Source organism: Neoarius graeffei, chromosome 7 (assembly GCF_027579695.1).
Source record: "Neoarius graeffei isolate fNeoGra1 chromosome 7, fNeoGra1.pri, whole genome shotgun sequence".
NCBI classification, from domain to species: domain Eukaryota; kingdom Metazoa; phylum Chordata; class Actinopteri; order Siluriformes; family Ariidae; genus Neoarius; species Neoarius graeffei.
Window position 1 is genome coordinate 40,605,029 of NC_083575.1, and position 17,946 is coordinate 40,622,974.

Sequence of the window (17,946 nt, forward strand, 5' to 3'; positions counted from 1 at the left end):
GTGTGAAGTGGCATCTGTGAGAGTGGCGTGTCAGTGACAGCAGTGTGTGTGTGTGTCAGGTCCGTGTGTTGAGCTACACGTGGCCGCACGATGCATGGTTTTAGGGGCGTCTGGCACGCAGCCCAAGTCAGCGCGTGGGCGAGAGAACGAGTGTGGGTGTATCTGCAGCAACTCCAGCCCGAGCCGAGCTTCTGCTGGGAGCACAACATCCGTCTGCTCACAGCACAACCCTCCATATTGTTCAACACCCACTGCCTTAACCCAGCAGCCAGCCAAACAGGAACAAATAAACAGATAGAGAAACAAGAGAGATGGGAAAACAAGTTTCTAGATATTCACACCTGTTTCACATAAATATTCTGGGTTATATTATAAATAAATTACATTTGCAGTGTTCGCACAGCTTCAAACAAACACTGTTCATCTGCGGAATAGTGCTTTACTGAGCCATAAGTCAAAAACACTCAAAAAGTATCAGTCAGTCAGTATCACGCAAAACATTCGCCCTTCAGGACATGACATATCATTTTTCTCCAATTTTCACATTTGACCTCCTAAGGCCCAAGCTGTTTTTTTTTACATGCATTTTTTATTTCTCTTTGCTATTTGGGCTTATTAGAACCTGATTAGAATAAAAACTAAGCATCATCTTTTGATAAGATGTACTTTTAGAGAAAAAGTGTGTCCACATATGTGGATTCTTGTTCCGAATTTCCATAAAGTGCTGTCCACGCATGTGACCGCTAAGCCGTAGGAGGTTAAATGAACAGCTTTTGGGTTTTTTTTAATGATTTGTCTTTAAATATAGTAAGCAGATTTAAATGACAGTACATATTTCATTTGTGCATTTTTAACCCCCACTTTTCCCTTTAAGGTGTTGTAAAAAGAAAAGGGGTATTACATAAAAAAAAAGCATTTGATGGTTAATAAAAACAGGAAAATCGGCTATATATTGCTATAAAGTTTAAAAATCCTGGATGATGATGATGATAAGAAAGCACATTTTCAGCTTTTAGGATTTAGATCATTATTCATTTTTCAAGGCAAATTAAACATTTCTGATGATGCTCTGAATGTGACCACCAGAGGGCAGGGTCAATATTTGGAGCTACTAGATATATTTATTAAGAAGTTGGATTGAAATGTCTTGCCATCTTTATACACAGCATGTCAGATACACTAGCTCGAGAGGTTAACAAGAATCATTTTATTACCACTCATTACACAGGACACATTTTAATGTGAGCATGTTCTCAACACATTATACAGGAAATATCCCATCAGATCGTTTCCTGTCAGAGAAACCCCTTTTCTCACTGAGAGCCGAATGTAAATGCTGTAAAACACGTAAAACTTGATTACGGATATGAAAAATGCATGTTGTGTAAATGATATAAAAATGCTCAGCTTGTATAATAGTATAATAACACGGTTACTTACATATCATAAATACTACAGCGTTCATTTTATCAGTAGAGAGAAAGGGTCTAGATGCAGCCATTTTTATTTATTATAGTTGAATATAGATGTAAATGCTGCCTGCAGGGGATTTTATAATATAATACAATATATAATATAATATGTAATACACAATACATATGCATTAAATTATAACCACTGTTTGGAGGTTTGCGCGTGATTTAACATGATTGGGGTTAAAATTTCACATTTCTTCTTTAAACTCAAAGACAATATCTGAATTCAGTACCTGGGCTTTATCACACATAGAAACAAAATGCATTTTATATAATTATGTAATATTATAATATGAGCTGTGTAAATCAGCCTGCAATGCCCCGAGCTGTGACGATGCTCCGAAGCCTCTCACACTGATGGTGTAGTAGGAAATGTCATTCCATGTGTAGAAGTCAAACTGTGGCCCTTGTGAATGAGAGGTCTGGTGCACCATGCGTGCTCTGCGCAACGGGCGTCTCTTCTCTGTAGGATCCTTCTCCCTGCTGCCCGTGGGTTAAGGTGTTCATGTTAATAAGCTGGTGCAAATGGCATCGGCGTACATGCAAATAGCCAGGGCCCCACCTCAGATATTCTTGATCGGGCTCACAATCTGTGCTGCGAAGAGCCGCAACAGCGTGGCACGCATGCAGCATTTGGAAAATCAGCTTGATTTATTTTTACCATTTGAGAGCCAACGCCAAGCAACACAGGGGTTTTCAGCACACAATGTTTCACTCCTGCACATAATTTATTTATTTTTCTCGCGCTATTAACATATTTTTTTTGCCCGGAGATTGGGGTGAGATATCATAGAAACCCAGCCAGTGAAATATGAATGGATTGGTGTGTTGGCTACAGATTTTTTTCTTCTGTGTAATAGCAGTGTTTTTTAGGCACATATGCATTTCAACGCTATTTATTTCTTAAATGCATTTGGAGCACGAGTTCACTGTCCTGTCTCATGGCTGGCATTTACTGACTGGAAAGTCATTGTCACCATCTGAATCAAAACAGATATATATCACAGCAGCCAGGGCAGAAGCATTGCTATAATTATATTATAATAATTATCACCCTTTTTTCAGTTTATTAGTAATGTGTAGGGAAAATTATGTTTTATAGAATATTTACATAATACACTACAACAGCAACAATAATGGCAGATGGTTATAGTGTTTGTATGCAAGTATGCAATTGTGTAATAATGCTAGGATTCATATTTAGGTCATTTGAAACAGCAGTGAAGTATTGCTGAAGATTTCAGAAACATTTTTTTTTTTTTTTACTCTCTCTTCTTCAGTCATAACGCAGCTTAATTTATAACAAGTCGGATTATTTTTATAACCAGATAAAGTTTTCTTGAGAGGCAAATTGTTTGTGATCTGTTAATATTAACGTTATTTTTATATGTAACAATTAAATATTAATACATGGAGAAAGCTGCATGCTCTCAACTAAACACATTTCAGCAAGTTGATTCGATTTGTCCGGTTTCCTTTCAGAATGATTTGGATGGATTTTTACTGTAGATTTTTTTTTCTTTCTTCGTTTTTTCTTTGACGTCTGAGCTTAATAAAACATGTCTATCTAGTTGTATAGTTGTGAAGCAGTAAATGAGAGTTTGGGTAGAGGAAAATGATCAGGTTTTTGGCAGTTTACCATTTCGCATATCTCGCCCGTGTAGGTTTCAATCCCAGTGCACATAAAAGTCACAATCCACCATCACACACACGAACACACACACCACATCTGCTAGCATGCTCCTTCACCAATTATCACCCTGCCTCATCAACATACTATATACGTACACACACACACATTCTCACAGACGCAAACACACTTGTGCTTTAAAGCAGTGCGGTAATGTATACGCAGATGTGTGGCTAAATCTACAGGCTTCTGCCGGCCATATGGTGACATAAAGAAAGATGGTTGTGGCGTCTGGATGTGCATCGGGTGTAGCAAGGATTGGGGGCCGTGTGTGTGGCTGTAACACTCTTCAATAGACTGAAGGAGATGGTGTAAGGGAACAAATGGGTGCGTACATCAGGGCTGGGAACAGCCGCACTGCTGCCGGGGAGATGACTGAGCCCCGGGCGAGAGCTGCTTCATCTGGTCCCCTGCCACCCCCCTCTTACCCTCTTATCGCAAGTGTGTGTATGTGTGTGTGTGTGTGTGTGTGTGTGTGTGTGTGTGTGTGTGTGTGTAAAACACACACACACACACACACACACACACACACACACACACACACACACACACACATAACTGCTCTCCTAACATTCAGCCAAGAGCAAGAAAGCTCAGTAAACTTTTCACTTGCAAATGAAGTTGGCAAAGAAAGGATAAGATGCAGCATGTGTGATGTAGCTTATACTTGTCAGTGATTACTTAGCATCCTTCTGTATGATGTTTGTGGTCTTAACTGTGTCAGATCTTTTTATGCTAATGACTGCGTTTTGGCTGAAGATTGCTCCAAAATAACACACAAAAGCATTTCAAATGGCACCTTTTTGTGACAAAAGCACTATGATGTCTAAAGCTTTCTGTAATATGCAGTTCTTTTCAGTGTAGGTTTTTGGTATCTGACGAATACATTTCCGACCCGTTCCCCCACCACCACCACACCACCACCCCACCACCACCACCACCAGCACCACCGTCTTCACCTGACAACCTGATAACGGTTTTGGCTGTGCTGCTCAGAAAGACTCAGAAGGACTAATTTAATGAATTTAATGATAGCTACATTGTATTAACATCTGCTTATGTCATTTATATTAAAATAAACAAGTTCATTTAAAATATTAAACTATTCAGAAGAATCATTTAAATGGTTCGACCGTTTACTAAAACGAAATGATTCTTGCTGCCTTGGAATCCAACATTAATGGCATGTTTTTAAAGCCTGACATTTAAAGCTCACCGTTATGTCAAATAAAATGAGCAGCTTTGTGACCTTTCCTTATTTAAAAAAAAAAGTTGTGTTAAACTCATTAATTGCACAACAGCATTTCTACATACAGTACTAGTCAAAAGTTTGTACACCCCTACTCATTCATAGGTTTTTCTGTATTTTGACTGTTTTCTACATTGTAGAACAATAGTGAAGACATCAAAACTATGAAATAACATGTACAGAATTATGTGGTAAACAAAAAAAAAGTGTTAAAATATGTTTCGTATTTTAGAGTCTTCAAAGTAGACGGCGTTTACCTTGATGACACTTGATACACTATTGGCATTCTCTTAACCAGCTTCATGAGGTCGTCACCTGGAATGCTTTTCAATTAACAGGTGCCTCGTCAAAAGTTAATTAGTGCAATTTCTTCCTTCTTAATGCGTTTGAGATCAAACAGTAAATAATAAAAATACAGTAAATAGCCCTATTCTACAACTGTAATAATCCATATTATGTCAAGAACCGCTGAACTAAGTAAAGAGAAACAACATCCATCATTACTTTAACCCCTTCAATGCCCTTGGACGAGTTACGTACGCCATGAAATCTTTTACCGCTGTGCCTTATGACGGAAGAACATTTTAGGCATTGACTGTAATTCATTTCATATGTGCCACTGTGAAGTAAAAGTAGTGTGCCATGTAAGGTACGTAAAAGGAGGTGTTTATGAGGAGTAGCGTACGTCATAAGGCACAGCGGTAAAAGATTTCACGACATACATGACTCGTCCAAGGGCATTGAAGGGGTTAAGACATGGAGTGTTTTTGTTTTTTTTTAAATTCATAAAAATAAAGAAAAAACATTGAATTAGGAGGTATGTCCAAACTTTTGACTGGTACTGCGTGAGAGCATATTTTAAAGGAAGCTGCCTGCGTCTTGTCCCCTCACCCTCACTCAACACTGGACGTCACGGATTGTGTTTTCAGAGATCAAGAATGACCGGTGGTGTAAAACTTCAACCTGCTTTGGTGTGCTACAGAAACCACACGGTTGCAGATCTCTATAGTGAAGCTAGGGGGCAGCAGTGTGCCTCTCCACCTTCCTCCCACACTTCAGCCCCTCTATGACCAGCTGTCCCGTGATGCCCGCGGCTCTGTGGCCTGCTGGAGGAGAGGTGTGGAGTTTTGGCTCTGCTCGTGTACCAAGCGCATCCCAAGGCAAAGCTGTAAAATGTTCCACAGTGCATCCATGCGCTTCTTGTCTCGCACAAGGGTCTCATTTATGACACCAAAAAGTGCTCGCTGTGCTCCTTTAAAAGGCCCTCGGTGCAAGCTTTCAGGAAAATAACAGCTGACTGTGGTTAAATTGTCTAAGTCGGGCTGAGGTGCAGGTGGTGGTGAATATACAGTTACATACATGCACACAGAGCACGAATACTGAATGGAAATGAGCTTTTTAGTTGCAGGATGTGTCGAGAGCTGCGCAAGTGATGATGCGTACTGCGAGTAATTGTTTTCCTCTTTAGAGATTAGGAGAACAAAAGTTCGGAAGTAGCAATAAGTTTGTAAAAATATATGGAAATGTTATTTTGTTCAAGATACAAGCTTTAAAGGGGACCTGAAGGCAAATTTTTTTCATCAAAATTCTATTTATCTCATTTTATTAAATATAGGAATGCATTTCTGACAGCTATTTTATCGCTGCTATTGCAAGTTACAAGCAGGGCTTTGAACCGGTTCAAGGAACGAAAACGAAAACCGGGAACTTTTTCTGTTTCACATGGAACAGAAACGAAACCAGAAACTTTATTATTTTTTATGTTCCGGAACAGAAACGCTTATTAAAAATAATGGTAACCGGTTAATACCGGTTTTTATTTCGTTCCTCAAAGTTTCCGTAGCCTACAAATAAAAAAGTCATTCTTCTCCTGCGCAAGTTTCTATGACCCGCTGGGGTTCACTTCCTGTGTGACGTTCGCTGACTGAATGGAGAGAGCGGGAGGGTGGACTACTATCACGTCTCCACATCTTAAATAAGAGGTAAATATTGCAGTCTATCGTTATTCGAAAACGTCAATTTCAAACACGATATCAATGTATTTGTCCACGTTAATGAGAGGCTCGCGAACATTAAATGACGTTAACCTCTGTTAGCCTATCAATGCATAGGGCCTGACTAGCCTTTGGTAACACACTAAACGAATTATCTTTCATTTTTGGCACTTTTTCTGTTTGTGTAGATGGGAAGACATGCTGAGAATCCAAATCGCCAACATTTGAAATAATAATTGTTTTGAATTATTTCTTGTCTTATTTAATGAAGGTTGTAATAGAATTAGCCTACATTTGGCTTAAGCTGGATGAGACAGAGACATAATTTTATAGCCATTTGTTAAACAGCTGACAGGGAACGTAATTAACCGTTCCGGGAACGAAATTTTTTTGTTCTAACCGGTTCGGGAACGTCTATTTAATGGTGGAACCCAAAACCGGAAACGTTAAAATTCCGTTTCTGTTCGGAACGAACCAATAGGAAAAAAATTCTGGTTCAAAGCCCTGGTTACAAGTGTTTGAAATATGCTCTGTAATACATCAGTCCATATGTCAAAGCAATGGCTGTAAACGAGATTCGTTGAGACCTGTGCGAGACATCATAGGACGGAAGTAAAACGTACAGCGGAAATCAAAGTGACCAACATCTGCCAACGTTGTCAAAAGACGCGAGTGTCCTCTTTCGAATGCTGACGCAATCAAGCCGGAAATTTTGTTTGTTTTGATAGCAATCAGGAAAGTTTGAAAAAAGTAGGCAGTAATCGTCATTTAAACTCGTTTTTGTGCAATATTTCGTTTGGAAAACAGTTTTCAAAATGGCGGCACTGACACCTGGCTGACATGTCATGTTTCAAAGTCTCGCACAAGTCTCGTGAAGACCGCACGGATAAGCGACGCCTGCCGTGGACCAAACGAACTAAATTCAACATGGCTAAAAACCGAATAGGCCGATAAGTATAATATTTAACTGCAATTAGTTGCCAATACGAGTCATAATATAAGGTTACTAAAACCAAAAACGTAATTGAATAACACGCTAATTAAGAAATAAAGCAAGTTTAAAAATGACTTCAGTTCCCTTTTAAAGTAAAGATTTATTGAAGAGTAAAGTTTTATTGAAACACTAATCATACACTCCTGATTTTCACATGCAGATGCTCCTGAAGGCTCAGTGAAGTGAATCAGGAGTGTTAAAGAAGGAATTCCTAAATGATTAAAAAGAACTATTCTCAGAAATGATCACTAATACTTTTTATATATACTACATGAGAGTAAAATTATTTTTACACAGTTTTGGAGTGTCTTCATAAATTAGACTAGTCATCAATAAACATTATATCGAGTTCATTTCAAAATATCCTTAAACAGTTAAAATCACTTGCTTGTTTCTGTCACTTATGTATGACTGTGTATTAGGGACATTGTAGGTTGAAAGAAAGAAAGAAAGAAAGCTGGGGAGGGGGTAATATTCAGAGAAAAAATTCAGAATTTCCGAGATTTAAGAAAAATAAACGGAGGGTGGGGGTGGGGGGGGTTGTTTGTTTGTTTTGGTCACATCCTTTCATTTTGCAAGGTTGGATCAATGTCACACACCATGGCTGAGCCGACAGTTATTCAAAATGTATTCTCTCCTCCTCGATTGCGCAATATAAAAGAATAAAGCCCTATGAGATTTTCAACTACATTTCCCAGAATGCACTGCAGCTGAGAAGCATGTGACTGTTGCGCTTCCTGGTTGCAACAAGAGATGAATTTACTGTATAAACTACACAGCTCTGTTTATCTGTGCCCTTTATTGTCTTAGCTGTTTATAAATGTATAATTATTGTGTAAGGGCAGTTTCCTGTTACTTTCAGTGCATGAATTCTTCTTATCTGCTCAAAATCTCTGTTACTGTGAAACAGCTGAGCCAATGCAGTCTTTCCTCCTCAATCGCACAATATAAAAGAATAAAGCACAAAGAGATTTTCAGCTACATTTCCCAGAATGCAATGTAGCCAGAAAGGATGTGATTTGTTGTCTCTGAGAATGGCTGAGGTTTTTTTTTTTTTTTAATTTTTTTTACTTTTTAATCTCGGAATTTGAGTTGTTGGTTTTTTTTTCTCTTAAATTTATGATTTTAATCTCTTAATTCTGATTATTTATTTTCTGTGACTATTACACCCTCCATCAGCACCTTATTTATTTATTTGACCTACAGTGGCCCTAATACACAGTCATTATGATATCATTATTGAGTTCCACTCCAGGAACAGATTTCATATCATTATATGTATTTATTACACTAAACGTCTGAAGAACATAAATACAAGCTTAAATACTGATGCTGTAATTAACTGCATTGTCTAATGAAGAGTTTCAAGCATTTACTTGATGCATTAACTTCAAAACATGAATTAAATAAGAGTTTTCATTATTCTCCTTAATTACCGGCTGACGTTTATGTGGCACTAATGATAAGAAGCAAATGTATACAAATGTGTTGCACAGCAAATCTGAATATGTGAATATGTCATCAGCCCAGGATTTATAAATCAGTATAGACAAACACATGTACAGTGGTGCTTGAAAGTTTGTGAACCCTTTAGAATTTTCTCTATTTCTGCATAAATATGACCTAAAACATCATCAGATTTTCACACAAGTCCTAAAAGTAGATAAAGAGAACCCAGTTAAACAAATGAGACAAAAATATTATACTTGGTCATTTATTTATTGAGGAAAATGATCCAATATTACATAACTGTGAGTGGCAAAAGTATGTGAACACTTTTACACTTGCAACAACCTAAGGTACATAAGAATTTCACTGTAATTACTTGTAATTATGTGACCAATAAAACTTGAACCTCTAGGATTAGCAGTTAATTTGAAGGTGAAATTAGAGTCAGGTGTTTTCAACCAATGGGATGACAATCAGGTGTGAGTGGGCACCCTGTTTTATTTAAAGAACAGGGATCTATCAAAGTCTGATCTTCACAACACATGTTTGTGGAAGTGTATCATGGCACGAACAAAGGAGATTTCTGAGGACCTCAGAAAAAGCTTTGTTGATGCTCATCAGGCTGGAAAAGGTTACAAAACCATCTCTAAAGAGTTTGGACTCCACAGATTGTGTACAAATGGAGGAAATTCAAGACCATTGTTACCCTCTCCAGGAGTGATCGACCAACAAAGATCACTCCAAGAGCAAGGCGTGTAATAGTCAGCGAGGTCACAAAGGACCCCAGGGTAACTTCTAAGCAACTGAAGGCCTCTCTCACATTGGCTAATGTTAACGTTCATGAGTCCACCATCAGGGGAACACTGAACAACAACGGTGTGCATGGCAGGGTTGCAAGGAGAAAGCCGCTGCCAAAAAGAACATTTCTGCTCGTCTGCAGTTTGCTAAAGATCATGTGGACAAGCCAGAAGGCTATTGGAAAAATGTTTTGTGGATGGATGAGATCAAAATAGAACTTTTTGGTTTAAATGAGAAGCGTTATGTTTGGGGAAAGGAAAACACTGCATTCCAGCATAAGAACCTTATCCCATCTGTGAAACATGGTGGTGGTAGTATCATGGTTTGGGCCTGTTTTGCTGCATCTGGGCCAGGACGGCTTGCCATCATTGATGGAACAATGAATTCTGAATTATACCAGCGAATTCTAAAGGAAAATGTCAGGACATCTGTCCATGAACTGAATCTCAAGAGAAGGTGGGTCATGCAGCAAGACAACGACCCTAAGCACACAAGTCGTTCTACCAAGGAATGGTTAAAGAAGAATAAAGTTAATGTTTTGGAATGGCCAAGTCAAAGTCCTGACCTTAATCCAATCGAAATGTTGTAGAAGGACCTGAAGCGAGCAGTTCATGCGAGGAAACCCATCAACATCCCAGAGTTGAAGCTGTTCTGTACGGAGGAATGGGCTAAAATTCCTCCAAGCCGGTGTGCAGGACTGATCAACAGTTACCGGAAATGTTTAGTTGTAGTTATTGCTGCACAAGGGGGTCACACCAGATACTGAAAGCAAAGGTTCACATACTTTTGCCACTCACAGTTATGTAATATTGGATCATTTTCCTCAATAAATAAATGACCAAGTATAATATTTTTGTCTCATTTGTTTAACTGGGTTCTCTTTATCTACTTTTAGGACTTGTGTGAATATCTGATGATGTTTTAGGTCATCTTTATGCAGAAATAGAGAAAATTCTAAAGGGTTCACAAACTTTCAAGCACCACTGTATATATTTGTGAAGATTGATGTCAGCATGGTGAAAATGGCTGATGCAGTTTCTTTTGGGAAAAGGTGTAGGCATGTTGGGTCTAATCATCTGGCTCTGGACAGGTGGAACCATTAAGGATGTTCACTGTAATCCACATGGCTCATGAGGAGGAAACTTGCAGCCATTTTAGGTCGAATCATCTGGCTCTGACTCTCCTGATCCATGTGTGAGCTTCTGTTTGAGCTGCCTCTGGATTCCAGTTTTTCTCAAACCGCTCTCGCCCACTCTGAGTGGAGGAGAAGCCAATTCTCATAAATACAGATGGAGCAGTAAACACTCAGGATATCTTTAGACTTATGTAAATTCAGTATTCTGGAGAATTAGCCTAGTGTTAAATTGTGAAATCGCTAAGGTGTTATAGTTCCAGTGTAACGTAAAGCTTCCATTATTTTACTTGTAATTTTTTAGAACTACTTAATGTTACTTTTCTGTTTAACACCTTGTCCATGTCCATCTTTTCAACATCATTAGCTGTAAGTTACAGGTCCTCTAGTGCCTGTGTGTGTGTGTGTGTGTGTGTGTGTGTGTGTGTGTGTGTGTGTGTGTGTGTGAGAGAGAGAGAGAGAGATTCAACAAGCATGAGCTTCGGTTAGAGAATCGAGGAGCAGTATATTTATATATACACAGCGAATGAAAATTTTTGTCATTTTTTTTGTCTGGTTATTAAACCTACTTCTCTGATTCGCCCATTGCTGTAATATCTGATGACGTCAAACTATGCACAGTGGAAAAATTCTAGTCACTATAACTTCCCCGGAAAAACGACATAGCTCACCAACGTGCAACCAATCAGGAAAAGAAGGCATCTCTACTTGCCTGTCAATCATGTCACGTCAATTCCTGCACTAGCATTCAGGGGCTTAGTCAAGACAGCATGTCTTTGTAGGGAAAACTGAAGAGACCGGTTGGATTTGTTTGGATTTTGAAAACGGACATTTTCCGCCAAAATTGTTATCTATCCTTTTAAGTCAAGCAAATTAAAAAAATCATCAGTTTTACAGTATAATATCTATCGGTATTTTGTAAATGGAGAAATAGAGGCTTTTGAGTAAACTTCTGTTTTTTACTCCCTCTGTGTGACTCTCTCAGGAATCAGATGATGCTCATTGCTGTATTGAGTTGAAATGGAAAAATGGGATCAGCGCATCATTAAGCTTGGTACTAATATTAGAATAAAGGCGCATGCTCTTTATTCTTGTTTCTAGTTTTAATTCGTGTTCATATTCAGATGCTAGCACTCAAATAGGCATGTTGCCAGCCACTTTTTTTTTTTATCACGTTTTAATTTTTTTCCGAATTCTTGGGAACTCTGATCGCAGTCGAACAGCCTCGTGGGAGAAGGAGGAACGCGGAGGCAGCAGTAGCAGCAGTTCAGCGCGGGTTACAGAGGCACGCCGTGTGTGTGTGTGTGTGTGTGTGAGCTGTGCTGGCTTCAGTTAGTCTGGGAGCCAGCAGATGGTGTCCTTTCACCAGGGCCAGCAGGGAAGCAGAGAACGGGGGACAGTCTGCCCCCCATCCACCCTCACACTCTGTCTTTCTCTCTCTTTCACATGCAGGCCCAGCAGTGGGCAGAGGCAGCAGTGGCCAGGCTACTCCAGCTCAGGCCAGCCCCATGCGCTAAGCTGTATTAAAACCTAATTAAGTTGCGTGCCAGTAAATAGGGGGAGGTTATTGGATTTGCTGCCTTAGCTGCTGGATGGCCTTCTAATTTAATCAGACCCCTGTCGCTCGTCCAGCTTCAGCCAGAGCAAAAGGAGTTTGCCCCCTTTTTTTAACCCCTGTCTTTCTTTTGATTTGGAGGAGTCAAGCACACACGAATGCACTAATCCCAGGCTCTGTGTGTGTGTGTGTGTGTGTGTGTGTGTGTGTGTGTGTGTGTGTGTGTGTGTGTGTGTGAAAAGCAGAGGTCAAACCCCTCAATAGCTCAGACACTCACATGTTAGTGTGTGCAGGGTTTGTTGGTGCAGCTTCAGAGCACTGGGATTGTGTAATAGGTTAATTCGTTGCATACGCCTGCGGTGACGTAGAGGTAAAGGTGATGCGGGATGTGTGTGGGTATACGAGGGAATTAACTACCTAATTACAGCCTTCTTAACTGCCTTAACACACTTGACCTCAGCCTCTGCCTTTGGCTGCTGTTCCTGGAACAGCATTTGTACAATTAAAAAAAAAAAAAGGCTTCCTAATAAAAACCTGTGATTTGCCTTGAAGCCGGCACTACTGTCAGATCTGTGCTGTTATTTTAATTAACAGCCTCTGACCAATCAGATTAGAGAGTTCAACAAGTGTGTGGTACAATTGTGAATAATTGTATCTGTACAGCCATTGTTCTAGCAAAAAGATAGAGTTATGAGATCGCTTAGAAATTGGGTAAAAGCCAATCAGATACAGTACCAGTCACAAGTTTGGGGATATTTTTAATTCAATGTTTTTTGTTCTTTATTTTTATTAGTTAAAAGTCACTTCATGTCTTAAAGTAATGATGGATCTCATTTCTCTTTACTCACTTGAGCGGTTCTTGACATAATATGGATTACTACAGTTGTGGAATAGGGCTATTTACTGGATTTGTTTTTTTTTTTTTACTGTTTGATCTCAAACTCATTGAGAAGGCAAGAAATTGCACGAATTAATTCTTGACGAGGCACCTGTTAATTGAAAAGCATTCCTCATGAAGCTGGTTAAGATAATGCCAGTAGTGTGCAAAATGTCATCAAGGTAAATGCTGGCTACGTTGAAGAATCTAAAATATGAAGCTTGTTTTGTTTTGTTTTTTAACACTTTTTTTTTGTTTACCACATAATTCCATACACGTTCCACATGTTGTTCCATAGTGTTGATGTCTTCAGTGTTGTTCTACAATATAGAATAGACAAAATACAAAAAAAAAAAAAACTACGAATGAGTAGGTGTCCAATTTTGACTTGTACTGTATTTATATAAATACCACACAGAACATAGCTAGTAGTGTAAAGCAAATAATCAGGGTTTTTTTTCTGACCTGAATAATTTTTTATTGCAACAGTATTTCAATTTGGTTCATGCAAGTTTTCACAGATGAAAAATATCAGCCCCCCCCAGCAGTATCGCTCCAGCCCACAAACCTCTGCTCGAGACCTTACAGCTTGAGGATCTCTTGGAGATGCTAGCTGTGTTTTCTGTGTACGCTGGGCAGATTTATCAAACTGTGGGTGATTTATCTGTCAACATGTATTGGTAAATCAGCATACCATGTTTATCTTCTTTGGCCTTTTCGATCCACCGACCTCTTTAACCAAAGCAGATACTGTACACTACATGAGTCTGTAGCTGGAGATGGGGACAATAGCAGGGAGTTGAGTGAGAGCCAGGCTCTGGAGGTGGGCAGCAGCAGTGGCGCCAGTCTCCCACAAAGCAGGGCCTTAGCCTGGCACAAACTGCCCTCCATCCAGTCAGAGAGGGGATGATGGGAAAAGAAAGAAGATCAGAAGAAGAGACAGAGGCCTGTGCATCAGACTCGCTGCCCATTGAAGCTCAGACTAAGCAGCTTCTTCCAGCTCCAACACACAGTGAAAATTAAGAAGGGGGGGGCAAAAAGAAAGAGCAAAGAATGACATTGAAAGACAGATTACTGTCAAGCGTGAGGGACCAAAACTTGGAGCATTTGCCCACCACAGCCTAAGCAGCCTGCTCCAGTTCCCACAGGAGGGAGCAAGGGATAAGTGGGGGTGTAGGGGTAGAGACAGTGTGACAGAGCAAGAGAGAAAGAGAGAGAGAGCCTGCACAGACGGCAGTAGCCCCAGCCAGCAGGAGCAGGGCATCTGTCTTCCCCCTAAGCAACAGCTAGAGGCCTTCCCTCTCCTCTCTCTGTCCTCCGGAGCTGAAGAAGCGTCTCTGTGGGTGTCTCTCTTGGCTCTGGCATGCTGCTACGCAGAGAGAGATCTGGGACACACTCACAGTGAGACCAAAGAGCAGGCTGCAGGGGAGAATCAGGATTTCCCAACCCAGTCTACATTCTTACTTAAAACAGCCCTCCAACTCAACTGTACCAACTGTTCAGTGGACTTGATTTCTTCATTCAGGTGTGTAAGGAACCGGAGCACCAGAGCAGTGGAATGTGAAACACACACACAGTGATTTCAAGCCTGGGTCTGTAGGCACGGAGAGGAACTGATGTTAGGTTCATGTGAAAACAGTGCTCTGTGGTTCGCTTTGAGTGAACTCGAGCGCAGTACCATGCATGTAAGCGAGCTGCTCCTGGAGACTGCTGTCAGATAGCGTAATTTGGTTGAACTTGTCACATTACCTCCTGGTTCAAGTGCCATCATGGTGGAGAAAGGCGTGCTGTGGCGTGCAGAGGAAACCCAACGTGAAAAAGGGCTTCACGACAACTCTAGTAAGCAAATGTACACTACCGTTCAAAAGTTTGGGGTCACCCAGACAATTTCGTGTTTTCCATGAAAAGTCACACTTTTATTTCCCACCATAAGTTGTAAAATGAATAGAAAATATAGTCAAGACATTTTTCTGGCCATTTTGAGCATTTAATCGACCCCACAAATGTGATGCTCCAGAAACTCAATCTGCTCAAAGGAAGGTCAGTTTTATAGCTTCTCTAAAGAGCTCAACTGTTTTCAGCTGTGCTAACATGATTGTACAAGGGTTTTCTAATCATCCATTAGCCTTCTGAGGCAATGAGCAAACACATTGTACCATTAGAACACTGGAGTGAGAGTTGCTGGAAATGGGCCTCTATACACCTATGGAGATATTGCACCAAAAACCAGACATTTGCAGCTAGAATAGTCATTTAGCACATTAGCAATGTATTGAGTGGATTTCTGATTAGTTTAAAGTGATCTTCATTGAAAAGAACAGTGCTTTTCTTTCAAAAATAAGGACATTTCAAAGTGACCCCAAACTTTTGAACGGTAGTGTAAAGAAACACTAAATGAACTAGAAGGGTAAAGTGCATACTGACACCAAGCCACATATCATCAACATCAGAATCAAATCACTTAAACCTAGGATAAGAATAAAGCTGTACGCCAAATTTAATCAAAATTCGTTCACTACTTTTTGAATTACATTGGGAACAGACAAACAAACGGAGGCGAAAGCATAACCTCCTCCAACAATGTTGGTATTGGTAATCTCATCTCATCTCATTATCTCTAGCCGCTTTATCCTTCTACAGGGTCGCAGGCAAGCTGGAGCCTATCCCAGCTGACTACGGGCGAAAGGCGGGGTACACCCTGGACAAGTCGCCAGGTCATCACATGGCTGACACATAGACACAGACAACCATTCACACTCACATTCACACCTACGCTCAATTTAGAGTCACCAGTTAACCTAACCTGCATGTCTTTGGACTGTGGGGGAAACCGGAGCACCCGGAGGAAACCCACGCGGACACGGGGAGAACATGCAAACTCCACACAGAAAGGCCCTCGCCGGCCCCGGGGCTCGAACCCAGGACCTTCTTACTGTGAGGCGACAGCGCTAACCACTACACCACCGTGCCGCCGGTATTGGTAATAAAAGACTTTAAATAAACTAGTGTGAACAGTAATAAGGAATAAAACACTTTGAGACATGTTGGTATGGGGGAAAATCAATAGGTAGTGTGATGCCATTATTATATTTCAATACCAGCACACCCTGAAGTGTTTTTATTCCTTATTTATGGTTCATACTAGTTTTTTAGTGGATATTTTTAGTGATTCTTTACTTTTGCTTGGCACAAATCAGAGCTGAAGTTAATTTACTTTTTATTATTAATTTAATAATGACACTTTTCTTTCATTTACAGTCACATGTAATGCTATGGAACATCCACAAGACAGTTAGTTTTTGTTGTCACTCATAATAGAGCTGCTATAATAATTTATTCTCTTACCAGCCTCTCTGATGTGCGCACAACCTGGTTGTAGGAAGACCTCAGTAGTTTTGCAACCTGATGTGACTTTTATAATGTGTTTATATCTGTGTTGTAGTCGAGTCACTAAACCTCGAGTCTGAGTCCAGTCTCGAGTCCCCAGTGTTCAAGTCCAAGTCATTAAAAAAAATTTGAGTCGAGTCCACTACTGATCAGAGTTGAGTCCGAGTCAAGTCCAACACTCCAACTGCACCATTTGACGGTGGCTGTTTTAGCCCCATTAACATTAGTTTGTTCCTGAACAGGTGAATGTGCATTCTCTTTATCAGGGAGTGTGAAGTGTTCTGTCACAGATGGTTGGGAGACGGATGTGAGTCCAGAAGGTGTGTTTATTAATACAAGTGAAGACAGGTAAACGATCCAGAACGGCAGGAAAAATTGTAAAACGGGCAATAGGTCAAGCGAGGAACAAACAGGCTATTGTAGACTCTGCAGAATCAAAGACGAGAAACAGGAAATCAGGGATCAGGAAACCAAACAAGGAAATAAGGCTTGGTAACGTGTCAGCAACGCAACTCAATACTTCGCAAAGTAAGTGTGTTTTCACAGTTTTTATATAGGTGCGCTGATTGTACCTTAATCCTGTGCAGGTGCGAGTCATTTACGGCACGCAAGCGAGAGTCTGCTTGGCGTGCACGCTGTCCAAAGCACGCCCAAGAGTTTATGGGATGCATGCGCCAAGGCGCACAGGTGTGACACTCTTACATGGAATTAGTACAAAATGAATGTAGATATAAATATCTTATGCCAAATTATTATGGCATGTTACCAAAAAAATAAAGAAAAAAACAGAGTCCTCGTCTCCATTTTCCGAGTCCTAATGCAGGTAATGCACGAGTCTGAGTCATCAGTGCTCAAGTCCAAGTCGAGTAACGAGTCCTTAAAATTAGGGCACGAGTTGGACTCGAGTACTACAAGCCTGGTTTATATAAATCTGGGCAGCATGGTGGTGTAGTGGTTAGCACTGTTGCCTTACAGCAAGAAGGTTCTGGGTTTGAACCTCACAGCCGACGAGGGGCCTTTCTGTGTGGCGTTTGCATGTTCTCCCTGTGTCTGTGTGGGTTTCCTTCAGGTGCTCCGGTTTCCCCACAGTTCAAAGACATGCAGCTAGGTGAACTGGCTACTCTAAATTGCCCATAGGTGTGAGTGTGTGTGTGTGTGTGTGTGTGTGTGTGTGTGATAGTGTGCAGAAAGAAACTGGCTACCCTACTGCTGCAATTCTGGCCAAGCCAACCAAACATGGTTCGCCTCAAGCCCGGATCAGGTTTGGCAGTGACGTCGATTATGAATCTGACTGAAGAATCTGTCAGTAATTGTAATTAGGAATCGGTTTAAAATGAAATTTTATG

The 17,946-nt window shown here is 40.4% G+C and overlaps 1 protein-coding gene and 1 non-coding gene across 3 annotated transcripts in view; one reads left to right on the forward strand and one right to left on the reverse strand.

The window, feature by feature from the left end:
- sdccag8 (SHH signaling and ciliogenesis regulator sdccag8) overlaps positions 1-17,946 on the forward strand; it is a 212,745-nt gene that overhangs the window by 107,215 nt on the left and 87,584 nt on the right. The gene's annotated exons all lie outside the window — the stretch shown is intronic.
- Positions 3,607-3,718, reverse strand: LOC132889835 (small nucleolar RNA SNORA23). The gene has a single exon (XR_009655111.1). It is a non-coding gene; the product is annotated as a small nucleolar RNA SNORA23 (small nucleolar RNA).